Below are 18,357 nucleotides of genomic sequence, written 5' to 3'. Positions count from 1 at the left end.
CCATATTCTTACCTCTATCCCAGGCCACAGCAGATAGCTGGATGGGAAGTGGAGCAGCTGGGTCTTGAACCAGTACCCATAAGGGATGCCAGTGCTTCAGGACAGGGCATCAACCCACAGCGCCACAGCACCAGCCCCCAGAAATTAGTTTTTAAGATTGGTCTTAATTATTTCAGAATACACTAGAATGTGATCTAATTATTCTTTTAATTATATACAGAAAAATAAAAACACAGAATGACTTATTACCTGGATTGAAGATTCTAATCACTGAACAGGTCCAAGTTTAGAATAATGTACAGCTACTTGAAATATTATACAGAAAGTTTTAAGTAATAGTTTCTTTCTCTTAAAGTGCAAATAGATTTTCAATACCATATATCTATGATTCAGAATGTCAAATTACAGCATTACTGACACACATTCTATGGCAGGAAAGCAGTATTTGGTCTGCGATGAAGGACAATTAGGCAAGAACATTTTTTTTCTTGATACCCAGGGAAAAGTCTGGTCCCCAAAATAAAAGGGCCATTACTTGAAGAGAAGAGTATTACTCTTCACTGACACTTAAAAGCATTATCCCCACTATTAGGAATAATGTAATACCTTCTCCCTCTTATGCATTACAATCATTACACATGAGAGCATATATAAAAACACCAAAGAGTGCATGGTGACTAAGCAACTTTGGAACAAATTTATAGACTAAGTCACACCATGCAAAAATCTCATTTCTTAACTGTTCATTCATACCTACATAAATTTTTCTTAAGCATACTGTTAAATTTCAAATAATATAATAAAAAATCTGACTGAAATGCTTAATTATTTTTCTAAATTCCAGTTAAGAAAAAGAAGCTAGCTGCTTCACCTATATTAATAACAGGTATTTTGGATCATATTTTACAAATACACGTGTAGAAACTGATATATCACAAGTTTCCTATGAGGAGACATTATTTAGTCAGTGTCATAGGTGTGTAATTGTGAAACATTTTAACACTGCAAACAGAAGTTTCAAGGCTGAGCACAGGAAAAGTATTATACTGTATAACAATGATACTGGTATACTTCTTTTTTTTTAAATTTCCAAAGTACAGAATATGGATTACAATGGCTTCCCCCCCATAATGTCCCTCCCACCCACAACCCTCCCCTTTCCCACTCCCTCTCCCCTTCCATTCATATCAAGATTCATTTTCGATTCTCTTTATATACAGAAGATCAGTTTAGTAGACATTAAGTAAAGATTTCAACAGTTTGCTCCCACACAGAATCATAAAGTGAAAAATACTGTTTTAGTACAGTGGAAAGAATGGGTCACCAAAGAAGGAGGTACCTTTCTCTGAAGGGAGGAGAGAACTTCCACTTTGACCATGGCCTTGTCTAAAAATTATCAGAGTCAGTGATACTGGTGTACTTCTACACAGTCCTCTTAATGACTCAATCAATTGGAGGTAGGATTTTTACCAATGAATTCCTTGACATCCATCATTTCCTGCTGACAGGAACTGTGACTCATGCCTTCATAGGCCTTAAAGGTTACACTGGCCAGATTTAGCAATGTGTTTAGTTTTTCCACAGTAATAGAACCAAACATGAGTAGAACTAAAGAGTTGCAATCTCCATGGCACTGGAGAATAGAAACATCTCTATTAGCACCACTGATAGGACCCTGTGGAAATGAAGCCCGAAGTGGAAGCCAGCAACTGAGTGCAGTGACACCAGTTTCTGATATGTGGAAAGAGCAGTATATAAAGCTCCTCCCTGAGGAAATCCTCCCAAAATAATTCTGTTAGAAGCAATGCTACTTGTCACCTCTTGATCTATCAAAGCCTTTACATTTTCTGTTGCTTGTTTAATTCTAGATTCATCCTCCAGTGAGCCTGGTGAAAGTCCAATATTATCAAACCAAAAAGGCATAGCCATGTTTATATTTAATGCAACAGGCACAATGGGTACATGCAGGCTGATACATCTGGCATGTGAACTTGTGCTACCTGCAAAGGCTTCTGCCCATCCTGTCCAGGATCTTCCAATCATGAAGGAAAATTACCACAGTGGCATCCTTCCTGGTGCAAGGCACTATGGCTGACAGTGGAGCAGACATGGTATTACCACACATACACAGACTAAGCCAACAGCATGTCAGAGGTGGAAGGGATGAAGAGTGTCTGGCCTCAGCCCAAGGGTCTGCCAGCAGTGAGTCACCAGAGCCCTACTTGGAGTATGCTCAGTTGTGTGGGTGCCAAGCCAGAGAAAATAGACTTTAATACAGAAACTGTCAAGGCCAGTGCTGTGGCAAAGAGGGTAAGGCCACTGCCAGCAGTGCTGGCATCCCATATGGGTGCCGGTTCATGTCCCAGCTGCTCCATTTCTGATCCAGCTCTCTGCTATGGCCTGGGAAAGTAGTAGAAGTCCTTGGAGCCCAAGTCCTTGGAGACCTGCACCCAAATGGGAGACCAAGAAGAAGCTCCTGACTCCTGACTTTGGATTGGTGCAGTTCTGGCCATTGCAGCCAATGGAGAGTGAACCAGCATATGGAAGAACTCTCTGCCTCTCCTTTCTCAGTGTAACTCTGACTTTCAAATAAATGAATAAATCTTAAGAAAAAGAAGGACCAGTGCTGTGGTGCAGCGGGTTAATGCCCTAGCCTAAAGCACCAGCATATGGGTGCTGGTTTGAGGCCCGGCTGCTCCACTTCCAATCCAGCTCTCTGCTATGTCCTGGGAAAGCAGTAGAATATGGCCTAAGTCCTTGGGACCCTGCACCCACATGGGAGGCCGGGAAGAGGCTCCTGGCTCCTGGCTTCATATTGGTGCAGCTGTGGCTGTTGCAGCCAATCTCCCCGCCCTGTGTAATTCTGACTTTCAACTAAATAAATAAATCTTTTTAAAAAAAGAAACCATCAAAAAAGACAAAATAAGGTCATTATGTAATAATGCAAAAAATCAATGAAATGAAGAAATAGTGCTTTGAAAAATAAATAAAATTCATACCTCCTTGGTTGGAGCAGGCCCAAATTACCAAAATCAAAGATGAAAAAGCTGCTGCCTGAAGTGCTGGCATCCCATAGGGTTGCTGGTTTGAGTCTCCGATGCTCCACTTATGATCCAGCTCTTTGCTGTGGCCTGGGAAAGCATTAGAAGGTAGCCCAAATCCTTGGGCTGATCCACCTGCATGAGAGACATAAAAATCTCCTGGCTACTGGCTTCAGATCAGAACAACTCCAGCCATTGCAGCCAACTGGGGAGTGAACCAGAGGAAGACAACTCTCTTTATCTCTGCCTCTCCTTCTTTCTCGGTGTAATTCTGACTTTCAAATAAATTAAAAAAAAAAAAAACTTTAAAAAAAGAAAAAAGAAATGTTACAACAACCACAAAAATAAAAAGAATCATCATGAATTACTGCAAACAGCTATATGCCAACAGATTGGAAAATCTACAAGAAATGCATGGATTTCTAGAAGCTTACAATCTATCAAACTTGAGTCATGAAGACACAGAAAAGTTAAATAGGACAGTAAGCAGGATGGAGAGTGAATTAGTAACAAAGACCCTCTCAACAAAGAAAAGTCCAGGACCACATGGCTACACTCGAATTCCACAAGACTTTTAAAGAATAACTAATTCTAATTCTAATTCTGAAATTTTCACAATTGAAAGGGAGGGAATCCTCCCAAATTCCTACTATGAAGCCAACATCACCTTAAGTCAAAAACAAGAAAAAGATACAGCAAAGAAAGAGAACTATAAACCATATCCCTGATGAACACAGACGCAAAAATCTTCTATAAAATATTAACTAATCGAATCCAACAACACATCAGAATGGTCATAAATCTCACTTGCCCTGGACCAAGTGAGATTTATGTTTCAACATATGCAAATAAATAAATGGGATACATCACATTAAGCTGAAGAATAAAACCATGGTTATTTCAATACATGCAAATGAAGCATTTGATAAAATATAACATTTTATCATTCTAAAAATCTTAAGCACATTGGATATAGAGGAACATTCATTCCTCAACACAATCAAGGAACTATATGACGAACCTACAACCAGCAATGCACTGAATGAGGAAAAGTTGGAAGCATTTGCACTGGGGTCCAGAACCAGATAAGGATGTTCACTTTCTTTTTTTTTTTTAACTTTTATTTAATGAATATAAATTTCCAAAGTACGACTTATGGATTACAATGGCTTCCCCCCATAACGTCCCTCCCACCCACAACCCTCCCCTTTCCCACTCCCTCTCCCCTTCCATTCACATCAAGATTCATTTTCGATTATCTTAATATACAGAAGATCAGCTTAGTAGTTCACTTTCACAAGTGCTATTCAATATAGTCCTGAAGTTTTAACCAGAGCCATTAGGAAAAAAAAAAAAAAAAGGAGAAAGAAAGAAATCAAAAATATACAATTTGTAAAGGAGGAAATATGATTATCCCTGTTTGTAGATGTCATGATCTTATATATAAAGGAACCAAAAGAGTCCACTGAAGAATATTGGAACTCATAAGAGAGTTTGGTAAAGTTGAACGGTATAAAAGCAAAACAAAAAATCAGTAGCCTTCTTATACCTAGACAATGCCATGGCTGAGAAACAATTTGTAAGTTCAGTACAACTCATAATAACTACAAAATATTTAACTACCTTGGAATAAATTATAGTTTTGAAAGATCTCTACAATCAAAATTACAAAACATTAAAAAGGAAATGAAGAAAGCACAAAAATATATTTAAAATTCATCCATGTTTGTGAATTGGAAGAATTAAGATATTCAAAATGTCCATATTACCCAAAACAATTTATAGGCTTCAATGCAATCCCAATCAAAATACCAACAATATTCTCAGATCTAGAAAAAATGATGCTAAAGTTCACATGGAAACACAAAACACCTGGAACAGCTAATGCAATCTTAAAAAAAAAAAAAAAAAAAGCCAGAGGCATCAGAATACCAGATTGAGACATACTACTGGGCAGTTACAATCAAATAGCTAGGTGCTGGCAAAAAAATTGACATGCAGTCCAATGGAACACAATAGAAACCCCAGAAATTAATCCATGTATCTAAACTAACTTTGACAAAGGAGCTAAATCTTTGACAAAGGAGCTAAAATCAATCCCTGGAGAAAGGACAGTCTCTTCAACAAATGGTGCTGGGAAAATTGGATCTCCACACACAGAAGCATAAGACATTTACCTTACACCTTACACAAAAGTCAACTCAAAGTGGATCAATGATCTACATCTATGACCTGATACCATCAAATTACTAGAGGAAAACAATGTGGAAATTTTGCACATTAACATAGGCAAAGAACTCTTGGAAAAAAACCCATAAGCACAGGCAATCAAAACTCGTAGACAGATGGGATTACATCAAGCTAAGAAGCCTTTGTGATATAAAATAAAAACTTGACACAGTGAAGACACAACAGAATGAAAGAAAATATTTGTGAACTATGAAACTGATAATTAATTTTCAGAATCTATAAAGAGCTCAAAATCTCAACAACAATAAAACAAGATACAGTTAAGAATTTGGTAAAGGACATGAACAGGCAATTTTTTCAAAGGAGGAAATATAACAACAAATGAAAAAAATGCTCAGGATCAGTAGCCATCAGAAAAATTTAAATAAAAACCACATTAGGTTTTTCCTCACCCAGTTACAATGCTAATAATCCAAAAATCAGAAAAATAATAAATGCTGGTGAGGACACAGGGACGTTACCTTAATACGCTTTTGGTGGTAATGTAAACTAGCACAATCATTATTGAAGACAATAGGGAGATTACTCAGAAATCTGAAAACAGATCTATCATATGACCCAGTCATGCATCTCCTGGGAATTTACCCAAATGAAATGAAATCATCATATAAATGAACCTTATGTTCATTGCAGATCAATTCACAAATAGCTAACACATGGAATCCACCCAAATATCCATCAATTGATGACTCAATGAAGAAAACATGTGGGCCACAGCTGTTCTGCAGCAGGTTAAACTGGCATCTGCAGTGCTGGCATCCCATATGAGCACCCATTCAAGTCCTTGATGCTCCACTTCTGATCCAGCTCCTTCCTAATGCACATGGCCAAATAGTTAAAAATGTCCTGTGTTCTTGGCCTCTAGAACCCATGTGGGAGACTTGTAAGAAACTTCTGGCTCCATTCTGGCCCAGCCTTGGCTTCTGTGGCCATTTGAGGAGTGAACCAACAGAAGGAAGATATCTCTCTCTCTCTTTCTCTCTCTCTCTCTCTCACCCTTTATAATTCTGCCTTTCAAATAAATAAATATTCAAAAAGATTTTTTAGTACATGTACATGATTGCATACTACTCAGCCTTAAAAATTAATGAAATCCTGCTTTTTGAAAGAAATGGATGCAACTAGAAACATTATGCTTAGTGAAATCAGCCAGTATCCCAAAAACAAATACATGTTTTCTCTAATATATTGTAGTTATTATAAAGCATGAAAGATGTATAGGAATGAAATGGACATCTTACAATTTGATTTTTTTTTAGCCCTTGTTCATACTTCTATGAAACTATGGTCTTTCTACCTTATTATTGTTAGTGGTACATTAAATCTGTGAATATACAATGGATTGAAATTGTGCTTTTGCAAAGATTAAATAAAAAAGAATGGAAGGAGGAGCATTGGTTGATGGAGAGAAGGAAGGGAGTGAAGTATGGTTATCTCACTAATTGTACCTCAGAAATATATTAAATCTGTTCTTTCTACATTAATGAAAATTAAAAAGAATTGAAAAAATATTTTGAAATAATGAAGGGAAAATTTTAAAATTATACTGAATACATAGAAAAAGACAGAATAGGAACTCAAATTAGTCTTTCCATCATATTTTTAAAATGTAGAATCCCCTTGTAATCTTCAGTGGTTAGGATTAAAGTCTAGTGATTATTTACTATTATGTATGCTTTGTGAGTCCCAGAAAGAAGACTTTAAACTTGTTTAGGCATTTTTGTGTCATCTAGTGACAGAAAATAACAAAGCTAAAGGTCTTTATTCACTCACCCATGTGTCGGTATCTATCCATTAATCACTACCGAAACTTCCAGTAAGTCAAAATGTTTTCAGAGTAGATAAGGAAGAGGTATATACTTCTTTAAATTTCTATTTCTCCACCATTTGTGGAAAACAAATGAGAAATGACTGTTGCTGCACTTAGAGGGATAAGGCATAATTCCAGATCTGTAAGCCTCTAAACCCCATGCTCAAATGCATTATGTACAATAGTTTCTCTCTGGAGAAGAAAAGAAAAGCATTTGTGACCTTCACATGCTACTTAAACTCCCTGGGCCTAGTTTCTTTTTGCAAAATATAAAAAAATTATAGTTTCTGCCTTACAGTGTTACTGGTATACCTGCCAAGTCAAAATTATTAGCCATTAATTTTATTACCACAATTCAAATTATGATTTACCCAATTATAGTCATAGTCTCATTCAACAGAATGAGATTACCAAAGCTCAAGGACCAGGAACTCTGGTGTCAGTGGAGAGAACAGGGATGTCTCAGCACAAGAGTAATGAGATAGAATTGGCTTTCCCTTTCCTATTTTGTTCTGTGTGGACTTTCAGTGGTTTGTACAACACTAGCCCACAATAATGATGGTGAATCTTTATGCATACTGATCCAAATGTTAGGCACCTCTGGAAATACCCTCAGATATACTTGGAAATAATGCTTCACCACCTCCCTGAGCATCCTTTACTCAAAAAATTAATCAGAATCACTAAGTGAAGAGCTCTGGTCCCTAGCATTGAAAGTGTTGCCAAATTGTGTTGGTACCTCCCTAAACATGTTAAAGACCATGGAAGAAAGATTAACAGTCACATTGACAATAAAGTTTGGCTTTCTACTCTTACAAGATAGAAAGCAGCCTGCAGAACCATGAACATTTCAGAAGTTACATCTCAGGATTTGGAGGTTTTGGAGGATAAAGTCACACAGTTTTGGGAGGGTCAGATCATCATCATTTAGTAAGCAATTTGGTGAAGTATTCAAGTTTTCTTTTATCTTTAGAACATATGACCCAATGCCAGATTACTGTTTGATTTAACAGATGTATTAATATTGATATATGGGCATTTAAAAAGTTTATTGCTCTTTTGTTTAGGTTCTTATGTTTATACTCTTATGTTTCTTGCATGTCAGGAAAATTCATCTCTTTTGTGATACATAGCAATGCTTTACAAATTGTGATTTACATTCAATTCCAAGTCCCCCTCTCCTTTAGCCTATTTGCTAGGAAAGTCATTTTTCACATCATCAGAAATTAGTTTGGAGTTTTCTAATATTTATAAGGAAAAATAATTTGGGGTTAATAGTAATGGGTAGAAACAGAAATAATAGTGTATTTGAGAAATATTCATGAGGCATAGCTATTAGGCTTATTTAGAGCTAAGGGGAAAAGAAGTGTTAAAGATGCCTACTAAAAGAATCAATACAATTTTGCTAAATATTCATCCACATATATACACATATTAATATTAAACCAAATGAAAAACAAAATATTTAAATTATTGCATACTCTATAAAATATTTATCTGTTAAGATTTATTTATTTTGGGTTTTCTTTAATTTTCATATATTTTTAAATGTATTTAAGTTATACAAGTTTCATGTAGTTCATATATAAGGTTTAAGGAACATAGTGATACTTCTCACACCACCATCTCTCCCACCCATTGTTCAAACCTTCCTCCTCCCTCTCCTATTCCTATTCTTAGTGTTTACAAAGATCTGCTTTCAATTTACTTAATCACCATAAGGTTAACCCTACACTAATAAAAGAGTTCAACAAATAGTATGGAGAGAAAAAAAAAAAAAACCTAGAAGAGATAAGGGCTGTAAACAATCATCAAATCTTATAATGCCCTTTTCACCCTAATACATTACATTTTAGGTACTCTGTTAGTTATGTCAGATCAGGGAAAACATATGGTATCTCTCTTACTGGGATTGACTTGTTTCACTAAATAATGGTTTTCAGTTGCATCCAGTTTGTAGCAAATGACAGATTTTGATTTTTTAAACAGCTGAATAGTATTCCATAGTGTATATATACAATGATTTCTTTATCCAGTCAATGGTTGATGGACATTTGATTGGGTAATTTGGTTTGAACATTTACAGCCATTGTGAATTGAGCTGCAATGAACATGGGGTTACAGATAACTCTTTCTTATACTGACTTCTCTTTTGGGTAAATTCCCAGCAGTAGGATGGCTGAGTCATATCCTAGGTCTATATTCAGGTTTCCAAGGTGTCTCCACACTGTCTACCACAGTGTTTGAACCAGCTTATATTCCCACCAACAGTCGACCAGGGTACCTTTTGCCCCACACCTTCACCAGCATTTGTCATTTGCTGATTTCTGTATGACATCCATTCTAACTGATGTGATGTGAAACCTCATTTTTGTTTTGATTTGCATTTCCCTGATGGCTAGTGATCCTGAACATTTTTCAAGTGTATGTTGGCCATTTGAATTTTCTCTCTTGGAAAATGTTTGCTAAAGCCCTTTGCCCATTTCTCAAGTGTACTTTTTTTGTTGTTGTTGTTGAATCTCTCAAACTCTTTATACAGCCTTGGTATTAGCCCTTTGTCAGCTGTGTAATTTGAAAATATTTTCTTCAATTCTGTCAGGTGCCTCTTTACATTACTGAATGTTTTTTTTTTTTTTTACAATGTAAATCTTCTCGGCTTCAAGTAATCCCATTGTCAATTTTGGTTTTGATTTCTTCTGCTTCTGGGGGTATTTTCCAAAAAAGTCTTTGCCTATATTAAAGGCTTGCAAAGTTTACCCAAGTTTGTTCTATAATAATTTGATAGTATTCGGTCATAGATAGGTCTTTGATCCATTTGAGTGGATTTTTGTGTAAGGTGTAAGTAGGGTTCTAGTTTCATTCTTAAACATGTGGAAATCTAGCTTTACCAGCACCATTTGATGAAGAGACTGTCCTTGCTCCAGGGATTGATTTTAGCTCCTTTGTCAAAAATAAGTTAGTTGTAGATGCATGGATTAATCGAGTTTCTGTGCTGTTCCATTGGTCTACTCATATTTTTTTTGCCAGTTCCAGGTTTTCTGATTATAACTGTCCTGTAGTATGTCTTGAAATCTGACATCATAATGCCTCCAACTTTGGTTTTATGTATAAGATTGCATTAGCTTTTCAGGGTGTCTAATGTTTCCATATGATTTTAGTATCTTTTTTTTCTACATTAGAGAAGAAAGTCATTGGTATTTTGATTGGGATCTCATTGAATATGTAATTTGCTTTTGGTAGAATGGACATTCTGATGATATTGATTCTTCCAATCCATGAACATGGAAAATGTTTCAATTTTTTGTGTCTTCTTCTATTTTATTCATTTTTTAAAAAGTTTCATCATATAATCGCTCACATCCTTGGTTAAATTTATTCCAAGGCATTTAAATTATTTTGTGTTTCTGTGAATGGGAGTGAACTTAAAACGTCTTTCTCAGCCATGACATTATTTTTCTATACAAAGGCTATTGACTTCTGTGTGTTAATTTTATATACTGCCACTTTTTAAAAAAGATTTATTTTATTCATTTGAAAGACAGAGTTACAGAGAGAGGTAGAGAGAGAGGTCTTCCATCCACTGGTTCACTCCTCAATTGGCTACAATGGCCGGAGCTGTGCTGATCCAAAGCCAGGAGCCAGGAGATTCTTTCAAGTCTCCCACGTGGGTGCAGGGGTCCAAGGACTTGGGCCATCTTCTACTGCTATTCCAGGTCATAGCAGAGAGATGGATCAGAGGTGGAGCAGCCAGGTCTTGAACTGGCACCCATATGGTATGCCAGCACTTCAGAACAGGGTGTTAACCGACTGAGCCATAGCACTGGACCCTTGATTTCTTTTTCTTGCCTACTGGATGTAGCTAATACTTCCAGGGCTATATTGAATAGCAATGGTGAGAGTGAGCATCCTTGTTTGGTTCTGTATCTTAGTGGGAATGCTTCCAGCTTTTCCCCATTCATTAGGATGCTGGCTGTGGGTTTGTCATAAATTGCCTTGACTGTCTTAAGGAATGTTCCTTCTATACACAATTGGCTTAAGGTTTTCATCATGAAATGATGTTGTATTTTATCAAATGCTTTCTCTGCCACTGTTGAGATAATCTCTTTTTTTTTTTGTTCTTCAGTTTGTTAATGTGATTGATCACATTGATTTGTGAATGTTGAACCTTCCTTGCATATCAGCCTTTAGTTCTACTTGGTTCAGGTGAATGATCTTTCTGATGTGTTGTTGGATTTGATCAGCTAGTATGTTTTGAGGATATTTGTGTCTATGTTCATCAGGGATGTCTGTAGTTCTCTGTTATATCTTTTTCTGATTATGAAATAAGGTGATACTGGCTTCATAAAAGGAGTTTGAGAGGATTACATCCCTTTCAAATGTTTTGAATAGCTTGAGAAGAATTAAACGCTGTTCTTTAAACATCTGGTAGAATTCAGCAGTGAAGCCAACTGGTCCTGGACTTTTCTTTGTTGTGAGGGTCTTTATTATGGATTGAATCTCAATGTTGGTTATTATTCTGTTAGATTTTCTATGTCCTCATGACTCAATTTTGGTAAATTGCATGTGTCCAGGAATCTATCCAAGTCTTCTATATTTTCCATTTTGCTGGCATATAACAATTTGTAGTTAATTCCTGATGATTCTTTTTATTTCTGTGGTGTTTGTTGTTACACCCCCTTTTTCATTTCTGATTCCATTGATTTGTGTCTTCTCCTTCTTTGTTTTGGTTAGTTGGGCCAATGGTGTGTGTATCAATTTTGTTTACTTTTTTCAAAAAATGTGTTCTTCATTTCCCATCCACAGAGAAAGTAGAGATGTTCCCAGAGCCAGCTACCTGAGGGTGCTCCTCCTTGGCATGTTGAGCATTGGAACCTGTAATATGTTGAAAGGCTGGGGACACCTCACAATCCTGTATGGGTGCTCAGCCCCCAGCCAGACTCAAAGTCTGTGGGGAACATGGATTTTTCCCTCTGGTAACATCCCTGGCTCACAGGCACATACAAGTACTGCTGCACCCACTCTGTTGTCAAAATGGCTCCTTCCACCAGGTGCCTTGGTTGGGGTAAGGGAGAAAGAAATGCCCTCTGTCTTCACTGTGTTAGATGGTACCCTGCTCCTATTAGGACCCCAGGATGGAATCAAAGACAGTGTGGTGCCAGGCTCTCCCTCTGGCAATACCACAAGAGGCATAGGCAGCCTGCTCTCACCTCACTCTCCAAAGCTGGCAGTGTCCTGTTGCTCATGGTTGTGGGATCCTATATTGTGTTTGTACTCATTGCTGTATCTTCTGCACTATCTCATAGTGTCACTCTTACATCTGTAGAATTTCAACTGCAGTTTTGTCTCCAACTCTCTCCTGGGAATGCAATCCCTCCATTTTTTTCTGCTATTTTGTCCTTGCCTAAAGCAGTACATCTCTTTTCATTTCGGCTGTCTTGCAATCCTACAAGTTATGAGGATAGTACCTTTGCAATATCCCCACTGTATTGTGCCTACAACTTCCAGCATTTTGTGGGCATTTTAAAGGGTGATATACGAAAGCATTTTCAGTAAGATTAATTTCTTATTGACTATATAAGGATAAAAAAAGAGAATAAATGTTTCCATACTTTAGATTTCTAGCCAGTATTTAAGTCCCTCCATCTCCAAAATGGAGACAACTTTTCTCTGAGAAATTGTAAGAGATGCCACACAACTAGGAATTAATTATAATCTACAGCAAGGAGCTACTTTGTGAAGACCACTACTCTCTGCTACTGGCAATGGGAGGAATATGCCAGGTGAAATCCTCAAACAGAAACCGAATCATGAAATTATGTGGGGTGTTTCTTAAGTGATAAATAAGGCAATTTCAGAGGCATGAATGATGAAAATGTATATGGATTCCTATATCTGAAATTAGTTGCCATTGTGCCTTTGGTAATCAAATACATGAACTCTGTAGCTAACAGGCAGCTGCTGTTAGATTTTTGCAGTGTTTTGAGAAATACACTCATCTACATTTAAGCTTAAGGAAATTTCAACTAAGAATCCTAGTTGCAGTCCACAGCTGCCCACATTAAGCATGGACAAGCTGCCACAATGACCATCTAGTTCACTTTATTCATTGATGGTTACTTATGCAGCCCTTCCTTATATAGTCTGAGAACTCAGTATGACTGAAATCATAGAACAACAGGAACCTGGCGGATCCCTTTTTCCAGAAGAATTAAAGGAATTACAATTTTTTCTGGTTCAGACTGTCTATTATTTGTTAGAGAACATTTAGATTCTAAACCCATCACCATTGAATTGTAGAATTCAATGACACTGAGTTATTTAGACAAAGTCAATAAACTTGTTACTATTTCTCTCCTCAAGCATGCCTTCTAATTATTCAGATCTGTCATATTTCCATGAATTGTTGTTCATCTATTACCTGGAAATCTGATTTTTATAATCACAACTTTCTTTCTGTCTAAATAATGGCATCAATTAGAATAAGTATCTCAGATACATTTTTGTTGAATTCAAGATAGTTTGTCCATCTCAGTTATATTCAGCAACATGAATTTTTACCACCTGTTACACATATATGTTGTGCATATTTCCACTTAACAATTCCTTAACACTAATGATCATAATCAAGCAAATAGTATTTTTCCTTAAGGCTTGATTTTAACTCTGAGAATTTGAATCAAATTCATATTTTACTTAAAAAGAATTTTGCATATTTTTTCAAAATTCTAATTTGAATGACACACTTAGAATTCTGACTAATCCATGTTCTCTAGCATTTTCTATAAAAAGCAATAGGAAAGGAAAAAAAAAGCTATCCAAATAATAATAAATCTAATCATATAACTCTTATTTTTTATAGTTCTAACACCATTTATTGACCGATGTGTGTGAATGATAAAATGTTTCATTAATATAAACCCAGTTACATAAAAAATGACTATGAATAGAAAGCATCTGCAAAGGAAGCTGTCAGTTTAACAATAGATTCTGGTTATGATGTATTATCATACTGTATGCCCATAATTATATTATATTTTCCATGACTCATAATTTATCTATATTTAAATAATAATATTCTTAAAGTACAAGGTAGTAATTTCAACACTTTCTTTGTTTTCTAACTGAGGTTTATGCTTCTCTGGCTTACACCTACATTTCAGAATCTATATACTGTATTAATAATTTATAAATGCATTTCTAGACATAAAATTATGACATGTCTACTTTAATAAATGCAAATATTTTATTTTGTTGCTCTTCTTGACAAATGCAAACTGTGAAACAGTACCCTGTGTGGTTAGAATTTTTTCCAATGTCAGCTGTGCATTGGGAGAGCACTAACACTTGGCAGCCATGAGATAGTTCACTGATTCAGCTGGGCAGATGGAAGTCATTCAGGACAGACCCTAAGTACATACTGTTTATGTTTTATATTTCTCAACAACTAGACATGCTTTTATAACTTATTAACATACTCAGAAATCTATACTGTATGAAACCCCTTTATTTGTGTTTTTATTTCATGATCACTTTGAAGCCCTTATAGGATCCAAAAGTTACAGCTAATGTGCTTGCTTCCCTTCAGAAGTATCTAGAAGTAAAGGAGCTCAAATATTCATAAAATGAAATTATCTCCATAAAATGATCTTGCCATCTCAAGAACATTATATATCACTAGACAGGCCTATTTTTAATAAGATGGAATACTCGAGTCCTACTTCTCTGAAGGTGTCTTTCACTCTACAAATCAGGCTGTTCCCACTCAGAGGTGAAAACACCACTGTTGAGGTTTTGAAGGTTAAAGAGCTGGAGGCATAGGTGGCTGGGAGGCTCCCAGAACTGTAACCAGGCTGCTGTCGCTTCTCTCTTCTCTCCCATCACCTCTTGTCTTGAAAATAAGTTTTTTACTCCAAAGAAGTGGCGAGGGCGGTAGCCATCAGTGCTTCACTCCCTCTTAGCTCTCTCACCTGGGAGGGATCCCAGGGGAAGTCTCAGCCACCTGGATGCAACCCCATGCATCCCTTTTACACCTGGGCCACCCCCATGATAGGTGAGATCGCCACCACCAAGTTCATCATCTCCATGTTCCTCCACACCAAGAGGCTCATGATCAAGTGATAGCTGCAGACCTTCAGTCAGAGCCTGCAGGAGACATGGGCAGAGCATTACACATTCCACTGGTTCCCAAAGAAGCTGTGCAAGGGATCACGTTACAACATATTCCTGTGAGCATCAACCAGAAACTGGACCCTCTGATTGCACTGAGCAGTCAAGAGCTATTCAGGCTTCTCCCTGAACACTAACTTGCACTCTGGGCTGATGCCTATGAAGTGTCCTACAGAGTAGGACAAGATGGCTCCACCAGCGTGCTATAGGAAGTCTCACCAGCAGGAGGAAGCACTCAGAACAGCACCAAGGTGCAAATGGTAGACAGAAGAATCTGCTCAAAGGAGGGTTCTCTTAAGTAGAAAAAAAAACCTTCTAAAAATTACAAGATAATGCCTATCAGGCTAAGATATAGGCTATGGAAAGATGTCTTATAATGGATGGACAAATTTGATTTTTGCTTTGGGTGAGCTTTCTTGAGGATACATTATGGAACTGAAAACATGTCACAGCTTTGAAGATCTTGCACAAAATAGAATGGTAAAATAATTTTAAGTGTCAAAAGCCATGGTTTGTACAGTCCATTTCAATGACTTAGTAGCCTTTGAGACCAAGTAAATGATCATTTATTTCCTAGGGAGTGAAGTCCTATGTTTCAGTTTCTCCAAGGCATTAAACCTAAAGTTTTATATCAGTCACTTTAATGAAAATCAATATTTCAATGAATCTTTCTCTGCAGTATATCTTGCAGATAAGTTTTCACTATTAATGCTTGAAAATTAACATTAATTTTTGGTATCTCAATAGGAAAGATAAATGTCTTTAAAATGGTAGTACTGGGAATTTTATGACAAGACTTTTAGCTAGCACTTAAACATCTATAAATGTACACAAATACAGACCAGTAAGCATGACCGGGGGAAATGGTCAGCTCTTGTATTTTTTTTTTTTTTTTGCCTTGAAAGTAGCAAGTGACCAGAATCTTCCATGGCCACAGAATTTAAAAAAAAAAAAAAAGACTCTTTAGAAAATACCAGGCACTGTGGAGAGCAACTGGGAGCAACTCAGACTAGACTGTTACTGGAATTAAGACTTATTCTATGCATCTGCTTTCCCACAATATGGTGCTGGGAGAGGAGCAAACAGCTTCTACACAGCTGCCTCCAGTTCAACCAATAAACAGCAGGACCTTCTCCTGATTGGAGGAGAGCAGGGTACTCGGCGTGTGGGTAGCAGAGTTGGGATTGGTGGAAGAGGACTATAAAGGAGGAGACAAAATGCACCAGGAACATCTATCTGAAGGAACACCTGTGCAGCCCCTGAGAGAGCCGGCCAGCGGTGTGCTGCTCCCCCGCAGAAGTGGGGAAAGTGGCAGGGGGAACCGCCCTTCCACGGAGGTGGAAGGGACGGTAGCCAACCCGGGAAGGACCAGCAGCAAACCCGGGAAGGGCCGAGCAGACAAAAGAACAGTGCAGGGTCCTGTGTCGTTCCTCCATGAAGAGGGGGAGCGACAAGGCACCAGCCAGCTCTCTGTATATTTGTTAGTTTGTAGTTTTCTAAGACTGAATAAACAACTTAATTTTAGAAAGTGTAGGTCTGGTTTGTAACTCTCCTTGGACTTAATTATTTAAAAGTCTTTTCCACAAATCACCATCTATTTCATTAACTTTGTTAGTCATGTTTTATTGTGTAAATTAGGAACTGGTATAAATTTGTACAGATTGTGGCAAAGTTGTACAGATTTCTATATTTTGGATTTTGGATGAGCAATTTTTCTTCTCTCTATAATAGTTTCTTATAGTGGCATTGAAAATAAATGCTTTAGAAAATGTCAGGAAATATATAACTCTGTATGTGTTTTAAATATGTCATTTTCTAAAATGTATTGGTAGATGAAAAATATGCTGTGGTTTATTAAAGTCAGATATTCTAAGATTCAATTCTGCTTCTCCAATTTAAGCTGATAAGACTGAGTCTCATCTGGAAGAAGACTGAATTATGAAAGTACACACTCAAGAGAGGAAGAATATATTATTCACATTATTGATTATTTACAGGAAGGTGCATCAGATGAGATATGTAAATGATCTCATAACATATGTATTGTGTGTATGCAATGTATGATTTCTAAGGCTAATAGGTCTACTTTATCTTTCATCTGGATTCTATGTGGTGCATTTTTGGTTAAATATTCAAATAACAGAAGTTGTACAGAATATATATGTATTTATACATTATTATAAATACATCAATTTGTGATACTATCTGGACCAAAAGTAACTCCTAAACTAGTAGTAAAAATCAATTAAAATCTATGTTTTCAATATTTTCTCATAATGTAAATCTAGAATTTTATTTAAATAATTTTACTTAACAAGTTTACTTAAATATTCTTAGAGGCCAACATTATGGTATAGTAAGATAAGTCACTGCTTGTGATGCCAGTATCCCATATCAGAGCATTGATTCAAGTCCCAGTTGCTTTACTTCTGATCCACTTTGGCTAGTGTTCCTGGGAAGTATTATGGGTCATGGAGGGGAGGGTGGTTACCTGAGCAAGCTCCATGTGTGCTTTTCCTCAGCTTAGCATAGAAATAAAAACATGGGAAACAATTTGCAAATAAGATGCAAAATCTTTATTTAGTTTGCAAAGCAACAGTAAAGCATCTAGCCCAACAGGAGACCAGATGGAATGCCAGAGCAGGACAATGGCTTTCAGGAAGTGCCCAGGGTTTTTATGGCATGACTGAATTTTAATTGGGTCAATCTATGTGGGTGCCCATTGGACAGGGGCTTCACATAGTCTATGTTGATTGAACTGGGGCCACCCAAGGAGATAGTGGGGGTCTCATGAAGTCAGCCAGATTGCCCTTAGGGGCTCAGGCCTCTCCTGTACTAGCTCTGGGTAGAGGATTGACGTTGTGGTTAGAACTACAGGCTCACACATACTGAACAGGAGGTTATCATGGGGGAGATGCCAGCAGGTAAAACAAGCTTTCCAGCCACAGCTTGCAGCCTGTTTGCACATTTGCAACCTGATTATGTCAGAAATTCTTTCTGTGTCTAAGAGGCCCACAGGCACTTGTTCCCCTCCCTGGATATCCTCAGGAAGGCAGCAAATTATGGCCCAAGTACTTGGCCCCTAGCCAC

At 37.1% G+C, this 18,357-nt stretch overlaps 1 long non-coding RNA gene and 2 pseudogenes across 2 annotated transcripts in view; 1 reads left to right on the top strand and 2 right to left on the bottom strand.

Moving 5' to 3' along the window:
• The window catches only part of LOC138845025 (uncharacterized), a 117,399-nt gene that overhangs the window by 76,813 nt on the left and 22,229 nt on the right, over nucleotides 1–18,357 (bottom strand). Inside the window, exon 2 of one of the 2 annotated variants that reach the window (XR_016228694.1) lies at nucleotides 3,000–3,176. The exons of the other annotated variant lie outside the window; for it this stretch is intronic. This is a non-coding gene — a long non-coding RNA (uncharacterized LOC138845025). The remainder of the gene's footprint in view (nucleotides 1–2,999; nucleotides 3,177–18,357) is intronic. 2 annotated transcript variants of the gene reach the window in all.
• LOC149119386 (acyl-protein thioesterase 1-like) lies at nucleotides 1,444–2,125 on the bottom strand (annotated as a pseudogene).
• LOC149119385 (protein BTG1 pseudogene) lies at nucleotides 15,115–15,644 on the top strand (annotated as a pseudogene).

Source organism: Oryctolagus cuniculus, chromosome Y (genome assembly GCF_051225735.1).
Source record: "Oryctolagus cuniculus isolate XC-2025 breed Fujian yellow rabbit chromosome Y, ASM5122573v1, whole genome shotgun sequence".
Lineage (NCBI taxonomy): Eukaryota > Metazoa > Chordata > Mammalia > Lagomorpha > Leporidae > Oryctolagus > Oryctolagus cuniculus.
Note: the sequence above shows the minus strand (reverse complement) of the source record. Positions and strands in the feature narration are given on the sequence as shown.